Source organism: Lepus europaeus, chromosome 8 (genome assembly GCF_033115175.1).
Source record: "Lepus europaeus isolate LE1 chromosome 8, mLepTim1.pri, whole genome shotgun sequence".
NCBI lineage: Eukaryota > Metazoa > Chordata > Mammalia > Lagomorpha > Leporidae > Lepus > Lepus europaeus.
Window position 1 is genome coordinate 22,917,634 of NC_084834.1, and position 17,931 is coordinate 22,935,564.

The 17,931-nt window shown below is 43.7% G+C and overlaps 1 protein-coding gene across 13 annotated transcripts in view; it reads left to right on the forward strand.

The window, feature by feature from the left end:
* MND1 (meiotic nuclear divisions 1) overlaps positions 1-17,931 on the forward strand; it is an 87,102-nt gene that overhangs the window by 15,293 nt on the left and 53,878 nt on the right. The window lies entirely within an intron of this gene.

Consider the following 17,931-nt stretch of genomic DNA (forward strand, 5'->3'; position numbering starts at 1 on the left):
TTCTGTTTATATTCTGTGGGTTTTGGCAAATATGTGGTAACGTGTGTCCACAGTTTCAGTATCCTATGGAAGGTTCACTGCTTGGTTTCATCTGTTTCTGTTACTGTAATGAAATGCCTGAAGCTGGATAATTTATTTGTTTTTAAAGATTTGTGTATTTTCTTGGAAGTCAGAGTTAACAGAGAGGGAGAGACAGAGTGATAAGTCTCACAGGGGCCTCCCTGGCTGCGTCACCTCGTGACAGATGGCTTCATAGGGACTGGACTGCATGTGAGAGGGAGAGGTTACATTAGAAAACAGGAAGACAGGGCAGAGACAGGCCTGCGTTGTAATCTGCCATTAGATCCCTAGGACCAAGTTCCCAACACGTAAACTCTTGGTGGGGAAGACTCAAAAACATATCCAGTCACAGCGCTGCCCTGAAATCCTTTGTGTTCCACCTGTTCATCTCTCCCTACCTACCTGCCAGCTCCTGGCAACCATTGAGCTTCTTACTGTCTCCATAGTTTTGCATTTCCCAGAGTGTTGTAAAGTTGTAGTTGTACAACATGTCCTTCAAATAGGTTTCTTTCCCCTAACAATGTAAATTTCTTCGATGTCTTCTGGTGGCTTCGTAGTTCATTTCTGTTTATCACATATGGAAATACCATCATATGGAAATACCACCAGTTGATTATCCATTGAGCTATTGAAGAACATCTCAGGGGTTGGCGTTGTGATGTAGGTGATCAAATCAACATTTGCAACACTGGCATCACATATCAGGGGGCTGGTTCAAATCCAGCCACTCTGCTTCTGCCCCAGCTCCCTGCTCATGCACAAGGGAATGCGACAGATGATGACAAATGTCTGGGCCCTGGCCGCACAAGTGTGAGACCTGGTTGGAGTTCCTGGCTTCCTGACTTCAGCCTGGTCCAACATTGGCTGTTGTAGCCATTTAGGGAATGAACCAGTGGCTGGAAAATAGTTTGTTCAATATGTCTCTCTCTCTCTCTGCCTTTCAAATAAATCATTATTTTTATTTTTATTTTTTTAAAACAGAGCATTTTGTTTGTTTCTAAATTATATAAAACTGCTATAAACATTTTTATGCAGATTTTTTTTTTAAAGTTTATCTTCATTTTACTTGAAATACACAGAGAAATGGAAAGAGATCTTACATCTGCTGGTTCTCTCCCCAAATGCCTGCAACAGCCAAGGCTGGGCGAGGCTGAAGCCTTGAGGCTGGAATTCCATTTAGGTCTCTCACATGAGTGGCAGGGACTCAAATCCTTGCTATCATATGCTATGTCCCAGGGCACACGATAGCAGAAAGCTGAATTGGAAACAGAGTAGGCAATCGGAAAAGGATGGGGCATCCCAAGTGGCAGTGAACTGCTATGCTGAACATCCACCCCACGTGTAGGTTTTGGTGTGGTCGTTAGTTTTCATTTCATTTGGGTAAATACCAAGGAGCATGATTGCTGGATTGTGTGGTAAGCACAGGTTAAGTTTAAAAGAAACTGCCAAGCTGTCATCTGAAGAGATTATGCTGTTTTGCATTGTTAGCTGCAGCGATCAGAGTTCTGAATGTTCCATATCAGTGCCAGCATTTAGTGTTGTCAGTATTTTGTATTTCAGTTGTTCTTTTTTTTTTTTTTTTTAAATTTTTGACAGGCAGAATGGACAGTGAGAGAGAGACAGACAGAAAGGTCTTCCTTTGCCGTTGGTTCACTCTCCAATGGCTGCTGCGGCCAGCGCACCGCGCTGATCCGATGGCAGGAGCCAGGTGCTTATCCTAGTCTCCCATGGGGTGCAGGGCCCAAGCACCTGGGCCATCCTCCACTGCACTCCCCGGCCACAGGAGAGAGCTGGCCTGGAAGAGGGGCAACCAGGGCAGAATCCGGCGCCGCAACCAGAACTAGAACCCGGTGTGCCGGCGCCACTAGGCGGAGGATTAGCCTGTTGAGCCACGGCGCCGGCCGGAACATCTGTTTTATGTGCTTATTTTGCCACCTATATGAGAGGAGCTGTTTGTTTAAACATTTTGGCCATTTTAAAGTTGGGATTTTTTTGTTATTGAGTTTTAAGAACTTTTGTGTACTTAAGACACCACTCGTTTATCAGATGTGATTTTCAGATACTTTTCTACCAGTCCATGGTTTTTTGTTTCATTCTCCTAACAGTGTCTTAGACAAAGGAGATGTTTTCAGTTTTTCTTTCATGGATTACCCTTTGTGTGTTGTTATCTTATACAACACGGCTAGAACCCAGATCTGGATTTTGTCAGATGGTGTCATCTAGGAGTTTTATGGTTTTGTGTTTTATATTTAGGCTTACTGTCACTCTGAGTTAATTTTTGTCAAAGGTTTAAGATATGTGTAAAAGTTTCTTTTTTTGTATGTAGATATCCAGAGTAACTGTATTTTATTATTTTTAGATTTATTTTTATTTATTTGAAAAAGAGAAAGAGAGAGGGAGGTCTCTCTTTGGTTCACTCCCCAAATGGCAGTAATGGCCAGAACTGAGCAGATCTAAAATTCAGGAGCCAGGAGCTTCTTCTGGGTCTTCCATGCAGGTGCAGGGGCACAAGGACTTGGGCCATCCTCCGCTGCCTTCCCAGGCCACAGCAGAGAGCTGGATTTGAAGAGGAGCAGCTGAGACTAGGACCGGTGTCCATATGAGATGTCAGGGTTTTAACCCACTGCACCACAGCACTGACCCCTAGAGTAACTATTTTAGTATAATTTCTTTTGTAATCCTATGCATTTTATTCAATGAGCTTAAAATATTTTTTTTTTTTTTTTGACAGGCAGAGTGGACAGTGAGAGAGAGACAGAGAGAAAGGTCTTCCTTTTGCCGTTGGTTCACCCTCCAATGGCCTCCGCGGTAGGCGTGCTGCAGCCAGCGCACCGCGCTGATCCGATGGCAGGAGCCAGGTGCTTCTCCTGGTCTCCCATGGGGTGCAGGACCCAAGCACTTGGGCCATCCTCCACTGCACTCCCGGGCCACAGTAGAGAGCTGGCCTGGAAGAGGGGCAACCGGGACAGGATCGGTGCCCCGACCGGGACTAGAACCCGATGTGCCGGCGCCGCAAGGCAGAGGATTAGCCTAGTGAGCCGCGGCGCCGGCCTAAAAATATTATTTTCAAGAAGGAATCCTAACTGAAGTACATTCTTTGGTAATTCAGCCAGAGTTTAAGAATAGACTTGTCAATCTTTGAAAATGTCTATAATTTACCATTGCTTCTTGAATAAACAAGGGTGCTTCAAAATGTGCCTGGAAATGGTATCAAAAGCAAGACCCCCAAGCTGCCTTTATAGCACTTTAGAAGGAAATTGGGGGGCCAGCACCGTGGCTCACTTGGTTAATCCTCCACCTGTGGCACTGGCATACCATGTGGGTGCTGGTTCTGGTCCCAGTTGCTCCTCTTCCAGTCCTGCTCTCTGCTGTGGCCTGGGGCAGGGGGGCAGTGGAGGATGGCCCAGGTGCTTGGGCCCCTGCACCCACATGGGAGACCAGGAAGAGGCACCTGGCTTCTGGCTTCAGATCAGCACAGCGCCGGCCGTGGCAGCCATTTGGGGAGTGAACCAACAGAAGGAAGACCTTTCTCTCTGTCTCTCTCTCTGTCTATAACTCTACCTGTCCAAAAAAAGAAGGAAGTTGGATTGGAAGCAGAGTAGCTGGTCTCAAACCTGCACTCTGATATGGTATGCCAGTGTTGTAAGCAGCAGCTTAACCCACTGTGCCACAACACTGACCCCATGAATAAATGTTTAAAAATCAGTTTTCTCAGGGCTGGCACTGTGGCATAGCAGGTAAAGCCACTGCTTGCAGTGCTGGCATTCCATAAGGGCACTGGTTCAAGTCCCGGCTGCTCCACTTCTGACCCAGCTCCTTGCTATGGCCTGGGAAAGCAGTGGAAGATGGTCCAAGTCCTTGGGCCCCTGCACCCACATGGGAGACCCAGAAGAAGCTCCTGGCTTCAGATCGGCTCAGCTCCAGCTGTTGCGGCCAATTGGGGAGTGAACCACTGGGTGGAAGACCCCACCACCTGCCTCCTCTTCTCTGTGTGACTCTGACTTTCAAGTAAATAAATTTTTAAAAAATCAATTTTCCCAGTTCTCCTTCACTTATAATTCTTTCCATGAATATTTTTAATCTGCCACTTATGCTGTTCCATCAGTTTTTCAATTTTTCAATGATTAAGTTTCACGCTTAGAGTTCTTTTTAGTTATGCTAGTTCTGATTTTCCTAAACTGTTCTTTCATTATTGCCTCTGTTGCTTTTATTTTATAATTTTAAGCATACTTATTTTCTATTTTCAAATTACTTCAATATCTCAGATTTGGGGAAGGATTTAATTTGATTTGTGTATCTCCCGGCCACCTTGTTGAGTTTTGTTTCCCTGTGTTTCTTTCAGTTTTTTATTTATGAATTTATGAGCAGCTGGTGGTGTTTATTCTGTGGGAGCCACAAATGCTCTGGTTTGTGAAATAGTGGTTTTAGGCTTGTTTCTTTGAGAAACTCTGAGAACTTCATTAATTACGAAGCAATTTTTATGTTATTTTCCTGGCTTGCAGTCCAGTATCCTATGGGTGCTATATACAATTTGGTACATGCATCCGTACAAGATGGAACTCTTAAGATTTGTTTTCTTATGGTGACTTTCCCCTTATTCCCAGATGATATGCAGGGTGGAGGCAAACTCATTATTTTCCATGGGATTTTCTAGTACTTTGAGCCTCAACTAGTTTGAGCTATCTGTAGCAGTTCAGCTCTGACTCCCTTTGTCTCTTAACCCTTCACATCTCCGTTATGTGCATGTTGGAATATCAGCTGCTAGACTCCAGTGCCTGTATCAGATCTAAACTCAAAGAGCAGCAAACATCGGTTTTTTCTTCTTGCTTTGACTTACTGTTTTTTCTCATTTCTGTCACCTGGAGATAGTTCTTTTCTTCTCTTAAACTTGACTATCTTTAATATTTTGTTGTTAAATTTAATCCAATATTTGTTATGTGTCAATTGTGATTAGAAAATCTTCCCCTGACAAGTTAATAATCTGTTATTAGTATTCCTGTTGTAGCAGTATAGTAGATTCTTGTGAATTATGACCATTTAGTCTTATTGAAATCAGTTTTATTAAACCTCTGATTGATTTTGTTATACTTCAGATGTGTTCGTATGATAATAGATGTTAATGTAACTAAACCTAAATTTAATTTTTTTTTTTTTAATATTATTTATTTGAGAGGCAGAGTTACAGATAGAGGAGATCTTCCATCCACTGGTTCACTCCCCAGATGGCTTCAACGGCTGGAGCTGGACTGATCCAAAGCCAGGAACAAGGAACTTCCCCTGGGCCTTCCCTGGGTGCAGGGGCCCAAGCACTTGGGCCATCTTCTGCTGCTTTCCCAGGTTATTAGCAGAGAGCTGGATCAGAAATGGAGCAGCCAGGACTCAAACTAATACCCATATGGGATGCTGGCACCACAGCAGAGGTTCAACCTACTATGCCACGCCACAGTGCTTGCTAGCTCCTTGTGTTGTTTTTTGTTGTTTGTTTGGTTTTTGTTTTTATTTGTTTTTTATTTGAAAGGCAGAGAGACTTTCCATCCACTGGTTCACCCCCTAAATAACCCCAGTGGCCAAGGTTGGACTAGGTCAAAGCTAGGGGCCAGAGAATCAATCCACTTCTTCCACATGGATGACGGGGACCCAAACACCTAAGCCATCACTTGCTTCCTCCCAGGATGAACATTAGCTGGAATTGGGAGCAGAGCCACAACTAAAACTGTGGCACTCCAGAATGGGACCAGGGTATCAAGAGTGACATCCTAGCTGCTGCACAAATGCCTGTTCCTCTACCGCTATTCATTAAGTTATCTTTCCTAGAGCTCTGTACAAATGGAATCATACTATATGTACACTTTTTCCCCAGCTGTTTTTACTTAGTATAATTATTTGAAGATTTATCCATGTTGCTACATACTTAGTTTGTATTGCTGAGTGGATTTTCACTGTATGGATATACAATGGTTTACTTATTGGTTGGTGACCATTTGAGTATTAAGCTGGCATACTAAATGCCTAAACTTCAGTTATGTCCCTTGTGTGTATACCTCTCAATATGAAATTACGTCTTTATTCTAAGTAATATTCTTTGTTCCGAAATCCGGTGTCTGATACAAATATGAGAACTCCACCTTTCTTTTGAGTAAGATTAGCATGGCACATCTTTTTTCTTTTTTTTTTTTTTTTTAAGATTTATTTTATTTTTTGAAAGTCAGAGAGAGGTAGGGACAGAGAGAGAGGTCTTCTATCCGCTGGTTCACACCCCAGATGGCCGTAACGGCCGGAACTGTGCTGATCGGAAGCCAGGAGCCTCCTCCGGGTCTCTCATTGTGGTTGCAGGGGCCCAAGGACTTGGGCCATCTTCTACTGCCTTCCCAGGCCATAGCAGAGAGCTGGATCGGAAGTGGAACAGCCGGGTCTCAAACTGGTGTCCATATGGAATGCTGGCACTGCAGACCAGGGCTTTAACCCGCTGCGCCACAGCACCAGCCTCCAAGCATGGCACATATTTTTCCATCTGTTTGCTTTCAATTTCGTTTTGTTGTTTTGTTTTCATAAGTAATGTGTGTCTTATGGGAGCATTTAGTTATGTCTTGCCTTTTTATATAATCTGATTCTGTTTTGTTTGTTTTTTTTTTAAGACGTTTATTTATTTATTTGAAAGGCAGAGTTAGACAGATCGTCCATCTGCCAGTTTACTCCCCAAATGGCCACAAGGGCTGGAGCTGGGCCAGTCAGGATCCAAGAGTTTTTTCAGGGTCTTCCTTGTGGGCGCATGGGCCTAAGCACTTGGGCCATCCCTCTGCTGCTTTTCCAGGCCATTAGCAGGAAGCTGGATTGGAAGTGGAGCAGCTGGGACTTGAACTGGTACCCATATGGGATGCTGCATCGCAGGCAGAGACCTAACCCACTGCGACACAGCATGGCCTCTATTTCTGCCTTTTTTTGATATGTAGACCATTTACAATATCAATATTGCTATATTAAGGCAACCATCATGTCTCAGGGTTTGTTTTTTTTGTTTTTTTAAATCAGGTTTTTTAAGTTACTTGAGGTGAAGACAAGAACTGTATTTTATTCATTCAACGAATAATTATCAAGGAGCTGACACTGTGGCACAGTAGGTTAATCTTCTGCCTGCAGCACCGGCATCCCATGTGGGCATTGGTTCTAGTCCCGGCTGCTCCTCTTCCAATCCAGCTTTCTGCTATGGCCTGGGAAAGGAGTGGAAGATGGCCCAAGTCCTTGGGCCCCTGCACCTGTGGGAGACCCAAAAGAAGTTCCTGACTTTGAATCAACTCAGCTCCGGCCGTTGCAGATATTTGGGGAGTGAATCAGTGGATGGAGGACCTTTCTCTCTGTCTCTCCATTTCACAGTCTGTTACTCTGTCAAATAAATAAAAATCTTTATTAAAAAAACCACTATATTTTGTGCTTAAAACTGAACATAATGAATGCCGGTTAGACATTTATTGATTTACTTTGGTTGTCTTTGAGGAAAAACGCTAAGTGTACAGTTTCTATTCTTTTACTTCTGGATTTAGCATAATCTCTACTTAGAAAATTGGGGTGGAGGAGTCTAGGAAATCTTAGCAGAAGTAAGTAAGAAATTCTTGCTTAGTATAGTGTACCTATTTTTATTTTATTTTATTTTATTTTTGGTCAGGCAGAGTGGATAGTGAGAGAGAGAGAGACAGAGAGAAAGGTCTTCCTTTTTGCCGTTGGTTCACCCAGCAATGGCCGCTGCGGCCGGCGCATCTCACTGATCCGAAGCCAGGAGCCAGGTGCTTCTCCTGGTCTCCCATGCGGGTGCAGGGCCCAAGGACTTGGGCCATCCTATGGTCTGTGCTTTGTAAGAAAGAACTTGTAACCAGTGCTGAAGATATGATACAGACATATGAGAGAGTAAGATGAATGATAAGTAATACATGGCTAACTGCCTAAATGAAGGTTAGAGATTTTAAAAAAAAATGTTGCAGGAAATGGTGGGGTTTATCTAAAAATAGAAGGCACTCAACATTGAAGTGAACCAGATTTCACATTCAAGGTTGCAGTGAAGGACCAGCTTATTCTAAATTTTGCCAGAGTTTAATGTTGACTTCCTTTGAGTTTCTTGTTAATTGCTTCCAGATTGGGGCTGAGGATAGGAAGAACTCTTAATTTTCTTGTTTTTCATCATTCTGTTCTGCTTCGGTTCTGCCAATGATTCCAATTATGTGCAGGAATGTACTTGTCTCTTGAGAATGGACATTCTTACAGTGGATCTGAAAATTAAATCAAGAAACATTTTCCTCCCTTGCCTTTAGGTTGTATGTGTTGATCATTATTAAAGACAATTCAAAGCTCATGGTTACAATTTATGTTTCTCTTTAATGTTTTCTAAGAGAACAAGTTGTCAAATGTGTGTGGGTTGTGCTAACTTCTACAGATAAGTACTGTGTGCCTGATTTGTTCATGTACTGTGCAGTTCTTTGGACAATATAAAAATTATAGACTAGGTGGTTCATGTCCAGATAATTTACAGTTTACTTGGTCAGGTAAGATAAACACATGGTTAACTTCTTGTGAAGTGCTAATTACGTTATGTTCAGTATATGATTAGTGCCAGATAAGATCTTTGCTGTGGGTCCTAATTGTTGTACAAGTTTAGAGGCTGGAAAGATTTTTATGTGTTATTAAGAGAGACCTCTTAGAAACTGTTTGAAACTGGAAGTTGGGTAAGTTTAGTTGTATGGAGGACGTTCCCAAGGGGAACAGATGGAATATTTGTGGAGCATTTAGCCAGATATAGTTTTAAGAGCATTGTTTTATATCCTTTGATTCTTTTACCCACATGAGATCCATTTTAAATACGAGAAATCTAAAGTACCGATAGGTTGAGTAACTTGTCCAAGGCAACAAGTATTAGTAGGTAAATCAAAACTCAAAAGCAGGCATTCTGACTCTATAGTCCATGCTTGTAACCACAAATAAACAAAACTTGAAAGCATATTACGTTCAATGGACAGCTGATGACCAACCTATACAGAATATGCAGTTTTTCATTACATAGTAGTGAGAAAAGAAGGTGAGAAATTAGATTGAGGTTGTTTTAGTGGTTGTTTTAGAGTAGGCTGTTTTAGTGGTTGGTTGAATTTTATCCTGTGCACCCGTGCACCGGAAGATAAGTTTTCCTACTAGAATATTTTTTTGCTGACCTAATTGTTTAAAACAGTTTGATTAGAAGTTTAGAAAATAGTGTTACATCCTGGTATTAAGCAAAAAAAAGTCCCCTCTATAATATGATTAAGAAATTACCGTTAATTTTGCTGAGGATAATTTGAGATGTGGCAATGTATTTCTGCAAAGGTGAAATAAGTTCTTGGGTCAGGTTTAAGAAATAGTTGTTAAGCTAGCCTCTCCAAATAATTGTGACACAGATGCACTCTTGAAGCCTTGTCTTAGAAATTACTCATTTTAACAGGCAAGCAAAGTTTTATATGCAGATGATGACAGCAAGAGTGCATGTTCTTCTGAAATATATGTCATTATGTTTGGTGTTTGGATAATAGCAGAAAAAGCTATTTTGTCTTGACAGAAAGTAGAAATACCAGATCCTTTTCTTATTGGTGTTTGCTGTGGTTTTATTGTGAATTTATATGTAGCATAAAGATAAATTATATCATATAAATGCCCAGATGAAGTGGCATTTCTCTATCCTAAAGAACAAATAGGGATGGGCACTCAGCCTAGCAGTTAAGACAGCAATTAAGATGCCAGTGTCTCACATCGGAGTACCCGGGTTCTGTATCCAGCTCTAGTTCCTCACTTCAGCTTCCTGCTCATGCAGGCCCTGGACCAGCAGTGATGGCTCAGATAATTGGGTTTCCGCCATCTATGTGGGAGACTTGGATTGAGTTTCTTCAGCCCTGGCCCAATCCCAGATATTGTGAATATTTAGGGAGTGAAGCAGCAAATGTGAGCTCTCCCCCTTTTTACCCCCTCCCACCCTGTCTCTATTTGTATGTAAATAAGTAAAACTTTTTTTTCTAACTTATAAGATGACTTAATCTTCTTGAAAGCTATTTCTAAAATTTTAGCTAAAACTTATTTTTTTCCAATGTGGTAATTATTTAATTGTGTGTGTGAGAAACAGAAGGCGGCAAATGGCATATCCATTGTTCTTGTGACTGTTTTCTGTAAGACACAATGTTTTAGAATAAGCGGTTCTTCCATCATCTGTAGTCCTTGTGTTTTCTTTGACCTTAGAAATAGCTTGGCCTTCAGAACAGAAGAACGGTCTCAGCGTCAGGGGAATGGCCTCCATTTTGCTTTGGCTTGCATTGATGGATGTGGGAGTGTGTCATGTGATGTTATGCACAGCTGCATTACAGCAGCCATGTAACTCAGGTCCTAAACCTGCTGTTCCCTGAGAGTCACCTGGCAGTATGGGAAATGAACAGTTTTTGGCTTTCCAAAAGGAACAGCATTTCTAAAATACTTTTATTTTTGTTATGCCCCGTCCATCTATCTTGGACTTCCTGTTCTTAGAAACTCCTTTTCTTAGGCTGGCGCCGCGGCTCAAGAGACTAATCCTCCCTGGCACCCCGGGTTCTAGTCCCGGTCGGGGCGCCGGATTCTGTCCCGGTTGCCCCTCTTCGAGGCCAGCTCTCTGCTGTGGCCCGGGAGTACAGAGGAGGATGGCCCAAGTGCTTGGGCCCTGCACTCGCATGGGAGACCAGGAGAAGCACCTGGCTCCTGGCTTCGGATCAGCGCGATGCGCCGGCCGTGGCGGCCATTGGAGGGTGAACCAACGGCAAAAGGAAGACCTTTCTCTCTGTCTCTCTCTCACTGTCCACTCTGCCTGTCAAAAAAGAAAAAAGAAACTCCTTTTCTTTGCTTCTGTACGACCCTGAGATAACTGACCTGCCACAGTGTACTCCAGTTGTTAGTTTACTCAGCCCCATCTCTTAGTCTGCTTGCATCCTCAATATCCAGTACAGTTCTTTGCATATGGAGATTGATACTTGACAACTGAAAGAATTGGAGGAAAACTCAGAAATAAAGGCTATAAAGGAAGTTAATCTTAGCAAAAGCTATTCACTAATATAGAGAATTCTATCAGTGTGACAGCAAGTCTGTGTTGAAGTTGTGTTGTTATTGAAAATTTTTTAGAAGATTTATTTATTTGAAAGGCAGAGTGACAGAGAGGGAGAGGCAGATAAAAGGAGGTCTTCTGTCTGGTGGTTTATTCCCTAAGTGGCTGCAACCGCCACATTGGGCTAAGCAAAAGCCAGGAACTCGACATCCAGGTCTCCCACATGAGTGGCAGGGTCCCAAGCACTTGGGCCATCCTCTGCTGCCTTCTCAGGTGCATTGGCAGGGAGCTGGATCAGAAGTGGAGCATTTAGGACTCAAAACTGGCAGTCTGACATGGGACACTGACATCACAGGTGACAGTTTAACCTGCTGTGCCACAATGCTGGCCCCTGTGTTACAGTTTTTAACTGATCCCCCTCCTCCCAAAGAAACCTTTTATTTAAGGAATATAAACTTCAGGCATTTCATAAAAGTACAAATTTAGGAATATAGTGATTCTTCTCACCATAACCGCCCTCCCAACCACTGCCACCCCTCCGCCTACTTCCTTCTTCATTCCCAGTTCCATTCCACTAAGATCCATTTTTTATTATACTCATAAGACCAACTCTATACTAAGAGTTCAACAATTTGCCTGGAAAAAAACAAAAAAACTTCCTCAACAGTCAAGACAAGGGTGATTCAAAGTCATTGCATCCTGAAGTTAATGTCACTTTTTTTTTTTTTTAACTTAATTAACTTTAAAGAAGCACCCAAGAATGATACATCTTTTGCAAGCACTTAGACATAGTTATAATGCAACTCTGAGGACAGAGGTCCTGCATGGGAAGTTAGTGCACAGTGACTCTTGTTAAATTTAACAATTAATGCTCTTATGTTTGACATCAGTGACCACCTGAGGCTCTTGACATGAACTGCCTAGGCTATGGAAGCCTTTTGAATCCATAAACTGTCAGTATTTAGACAAGGCCATAAGCAACGTAGAAATTCTCTCCTCCCTTCAGAGAATACCTCCTTTGATGGCCACTTCTTTGCACTGGGGTGTCCCCTCACTGAGGTCCTTTACGTAGGACATTTTTTTTTTGGCACAGTGTCTTGGCTTTCCATATCTAAAATGCTCTTGTGGGCTTTCCAACCAGACCAGAATGCCTTAAGGGCTGATTCTGAGGTCAAAGTCCTATTTAAAGCAATTGTCATTCTCTGAGTCTGCTGTGTGGACTGCTTCTCATGTTGGAGCATTCATTCCTTTTTAATTCTGTCATTATCAGACCCTTAATCCTATCTATATGATCACTTTTAACACTTAAGATAGCATTTTTACCACCCAGCTTAAGTTAAAGGGTCAAGTAGCAAAATCAACTTTGGTTTTCTTGCTCTGCCGAGTTTTCCATAAATCTCCATCTGGTTGTAACCCATTTATTACTAATAGAAGATAGGGTTTTGTGCAAATTCTTCTAATTGATACATAATAATTGCACATATCTATAGGATACATTGTGAAATTTCAATACATGTATATAATGTGTAATGATTAGATCTGGTAATTGGCATACCTATTACCTCAAAAACGTCTATCATTTCTTTAAAACTCTTCTTTAGCTGTTTCGAAATACACAATTGTTGTCAACCATAGTTATACTACTGTTCTTTAGAACTTAAAAAGCTATTCCTCCTGTTTAGCTGTACCCCTGTGCCCATTAACCATCCTCTCTTCCCCTCCTACCAACCCCTCCCCAGGCTCTGGTAACCACTGTTCTACTCCCTACTTTTCTGAGATCAACCCTTAGCTTCCACCTGTAAGTGAGAAGGTATAGTATTTGTCTCTTTGTGTCTGGCTTATTTCATTTCTAGGCTCTTCTAGTAGAAGGTAGTGTAGGGGCCAGATTTATTAGGAGTTGGTTTGTGGCAAGCATACATTTTTTACTTTTTTTTTTTTTTTTTTCTTTTTGACAGGCAGAGTGGATAGTGAGAGAGAGACAGAGAGAAAGGTCTTCCTTTTTGCCGTTGGTTCACCCTCCAATGGCCGCTGCAGCTGGTGCATCTCGCTGATCCGAAGCCTAAGAGCCAGGTGCTTCTCCTGGTCTCCCATGCGAGTGCAGGGCCCAAGCACTTGGGCCATCCTCCACTGCACTCCCGGGCCATAGCAGAGAGCTGGCCTGGAAGAGGGGCAACCGGGATAGAATCCGGCACCCCAACCGGGACTAGAACCTGGTGTGCCGGCGCCGCAAGGCAGAGGATTAGCCTGTTAAGCCACGGCACCGGCCACATTTTTTTATGATTTATTTATTTATTTGAAAGTCAGAGTTACACAGAGAGAGAAGGAGAGGCAGAGAAAGAGAGAGAGGTCTTCTATCCGCAGGTTCACTCCCCCGTTGGCCACAACAGCCGGAGCTGTGCTGATCCGAAGCCAGGAGCTTCCTCTGTGTCTTCCCACATGGGTGTGTTGGCCCAAGGACTTGGGCCATCTTCTGCTTTCCCAGGCCATAGCAGAGGACTGGGTCGGAAGTGAAGCAGCCGGAACTCAAACTGGCACCCATATGGGATGCTGGTACTATAGGTGGTGGCTTTACCCACTGTGCCATAGTGCTAGTCCCCAGCATTACGTTTTTGAAGTCCACACCAAACTGAGTTTCAGACACAGTATGTTGGTTTGGGAGGAAAATAAGTGATATTCTTAGGATAATTAAGGGTTTGTTTTTTATCCACTTTTTAGAAATGTGAATGTAGAATTCTTTATAGCTAAAACTGAGTATATAAAGGGCGGTCCGCTATTGGATATACAGAAAAATTGAAATGGTTTTGAGTAAGAATAGGTACTACCTCTACTGAAATTCAGTAAATGTTGGGGAATGCCTGCTGTGGCAGGTAGTGAGATTGATGAGGGACACAAAAATGAATTAGGCAGGTCCTGACCTCCAGGAACTCACAGTGTGGTGAAGAAATACACTTGCCAGCAAACCATTACAGTACAGTATGATGCATGCAATTCTGAAGAATGAATGAATTAGAAAAGAGAGTGAAAGCCCCTTCTGCCTATGTTAGTTAAGGAAACATTTAAGTTGGTCCTGGAAAGATCTACAGGATTCATAAGGGAATTGAAGATTGAATGGTATAGCAGGTAAAGCCACCATCTGTGATGCCTGCATCCTGTATGGGCGCCATTTCATCTCCCTGCTGCTCTACTTTCGATCCAGCCCCCTGCTAATGTGCCTAGGCAGCAGCAGAAGATACCCCAAGTGTTTGGGCCCCTGCCACCCGTGTGGGAAACCTGGATGGGAGCTCCTGGCTTTGGCTTGGCCCAACCTGGCTGTTGTGGCCATTTGGGGAGTGAACCACTAGATGGACGCTCGCGCTCTCTGTGTCTCTCCCTCTCTCTGTAACTCTGACTTTCAAATAAATCTTTTTAAAAGAGTGAGAGATACTCTGGATAGAGAGACCAGGATTTTAAGGCAATAGATTTTTCTTTTTTAAGATTTATTTATGTGAGAGGTAGAGTTACAGAGAGAGGGAAAGACAAAGGTATTCCCTCCACTGGTTTACACCCCAATGTCTGCATCAGCCAGAGCTGAGCTGATCTGAAGCCAGGAGCCTGGAACTTCTCCCGGGTCTCTCACACAGGTGCAGGGACCCAGGCACTTGAGCCATCTTCCACTGCTTTCCCAGGCCATAGCAGAGAGCTTGATTGGAAGAGGAGCAGCCAGGACTAGAACCGGTGTACATATGGGATGCCAGTGCTTCAGGCAGAGGCTCAGCCCACTATGCCACAGCTTTAGCTCCTAAGACCACAATGATTTAAGAGGGTAGATTCTAGACCCAGACTTAGTAGATTCAAGTTCATATTCTGCCATTGTCTAGAAACCAAAAGTAAAATGGTCTTCATAGTTCCTGCTTCACGAGGTAGTTGTGACAGTTGACTGCTTAATGCCTAACATATGTTAAATGATTTAGCTTTGTTTATTCTTGGAAAGACCAGGGCTGTGCGCTAGTACGTAACATGTGAGAGAATCCCGAGTTACTTTGTGTGAGTGGAAAAAGGGAGCTAACAAAGGTAGACTAGTAGGCAGGTGCTGACAGTGAAGGGCTCTGTATCCAGGCTAAAGAATTGTGAGTAGGGAAGTGAGACAGTCAAAGACTGGATTTTCAAGAGATAGCTCCTTCATGAAAGTGAACAGGTGGAGATGATCAAGTTCTGAACATGATGCTGGCCCTGGGATTGGGGAAAATAACACCCTGGGGAGAAGTTGACCAAGTGGAATGCATTGTAATTATTAGTAGTGTACCCTTTGAGTGTATGAAGTTAAGATTTTTTTTTTTTTTTTGACAGGCAGAGTGGACAGTGAGAGAGACAGAGAGAAAGGTCTTCCTTTTTGCCGTTGGTTCACCCTCCAATGGCCGCTGCGGCCGGCGCATCGCGCCGATCTGAAGCCAGGAGCCAGGTGCCTCTCCCGGTCTCCCATGCGGGTGCAGGGCCCAAGGACCTGGGCCATCCTCCACTGCCTTCCCAGGCCACAGCAGAGAGCTGGCCTGGAAGAGGGGCAACCGGGATAGAATCCGGCGCCCCGACCGGGACTAGAACCCGGTGTGCCGGCGCCACAAGGCGGAGGATCAGCCTGTTAAGCCACAGCACCGGCCTGAAGTTAAGATTTTAAAATAAGCACAGTAATTTTTATCCAGCTTTCCCTTTGTTTTCTCTGTGCATAGATGGGAGAACACAAGCTGTGTGTTTACCCTGAAAATCAAGTTCAGGATACATAGATGAGGACAGTGAAAATATTTTTTGAGACAAGATGTTTACAAGATCCTTACATAGTGAATACAGATTCTCAGACTACAAACTCACATGCACAAAAATTAAGCCCGGTTTCAAATTAGAGCCCATCGCATGTGGTAGTTGAAAACTTCGGCCTGCTGACTTAGGGCACATCAGTCACCTCAGGGATTTCTCAGTAGATTGGATCTGATTCTTCCTGCACCAGCGGCTCTCCTTCTCTTCAGGATGAGCACCTAAGTTCCAGCTTACATGGGAATGGGTTGGCCTGAGGAGTCTGATCCCCAGCATCATCCTTGCTGGCATCTGCTGAGATCTACGTCCCATCCTCTGGTCCTCAGGCGTCATTGGCTCTATGTGGGCCTCTGCTGAAACATCTGTTGCTGCTGCAGTCTCAGCCGCGGCTCCTCCTTGGGTCTCTGACTCCTCTTCTCACTCAGAGGTTCCTTCTCACTGTGTTTCCGTGTCTAGCAGTGAGGTGGAGCTGTACCGTGGCCCACTCTGCCCCACATGACAAAGGCAGGAGTCTCCTGTGTACCTCTGTGCCTTGGAAGTGTGGACAGCTGCTGTGCAGCAGCTCCCTGGGATTCCAGGCAGCCGGTGATAGCATTCCCCTTTTCTGTTTCCTGTGCCACTGCATTCCTCTCCTTGCAGCTGGTCTTACAGCATGGGAGTGAGGTGCAGCACGGGTAGGGCGCCCCATCAGGAAGCCCTCTTGGACCCTTACCAGACTCTTCATCCTGGCGTCCAATTGTCATTTGGAAAGGACAAAGCAGGACTGAGTCTGGCTGGTCTTAGAGTTTTCTGAATTATCCCTAGACTTTGGCTGCTGAAACAGTAAAAAGGAAGAAGCTCTCCTGTCCCTCTGCAGTGCTGTCATGGAAGTTTTCCTGGCCTTGTCAGAGCATTTGTCACACTTGTCATTTTTACACATCTCTCGCTTGTATTCTGTGTGAGTCTCAGCCTGTCTTCAGGTTTCTCTTCCCAAAACAACAAAAAGGCTGCACTAGAGTAGACACTTAACCATTTGAACATATGATAAACTGACCAGCTTCTAAACCATGTTTTTGGCAAGCTTTAAAATTTTTGACATATATGATAAAGACCGCTGTGGTCTGCAAGTAATGTAATTTCTGACTACCAGGGGCTTAAAAAAAGTGGAAATTTACCTTTCTCACATGAAGTCTGGAGGCAGGTGTCTGTCCCTGTTGATCAGTGACTCAGTGATCGCAGCATCCTTGTGCCTCCCCCAGCCCTCCCAGCCAGCCACAAGGTGGCTGCCACAGGAGATGGGGAGAGGAGGAGTGGGGTCACTGGCATGTCTTCCTCTCTCAGCAGGAAAACAAAAGGTGTCGCAGAAGCACAGAAGTTCTCAGAGATCTTATTGGCCGAAACCGCACTGCACTGCCACCTCTCCCTGTAGGGAGACAGTGGAAATGGGTTAGGTGGTTGGCCACACACAGTGTTAGAAGTAGGATGCTATTTGTTGAGAGTGAGAGTGTAGCTGCAGCACAGCTGATCAGAGTAGAGTGTTTAAGGGCAGGCGTCTGGGCGTAGCAGTTAAGCTGCCACTTGAGATTCCCACAACTCCTACTGGAGCTCTTAGGTTTGATTTCTGCCTCCACTCCTGGTTAAGTCTCCTGCTAATGTTTGTCCTGGGAGACAACAAGCAGGTAGTTGGATTCCTGCCACCTGTGTGGGAGACTTGGATTGAATCCTGGCTCCCAGCGTCTGCTTGGCTCAACTCTAGTTGCAGGAATTCGGGGGATAAACCAGCGGATGAGAGGCTCATACTCTTCTCTTTTTTCCTGTCTCACTGTCTGTCTCTGTGTGTGTGTAATGTAAAAGTTTTTTGAAAAACTACATGAATATCATTAACTACTAGAAAAAAATAAAACATTTAACAGTACTGTAGTCCTTCCTCTGAATACCTGGGTTATACAGAAAACATTCTGCTTTATCTTTTAATCCTCTATGATTACAAGAATGATATAAAACTTGTGAATAATATTGTTATGATTTTGCTTTGA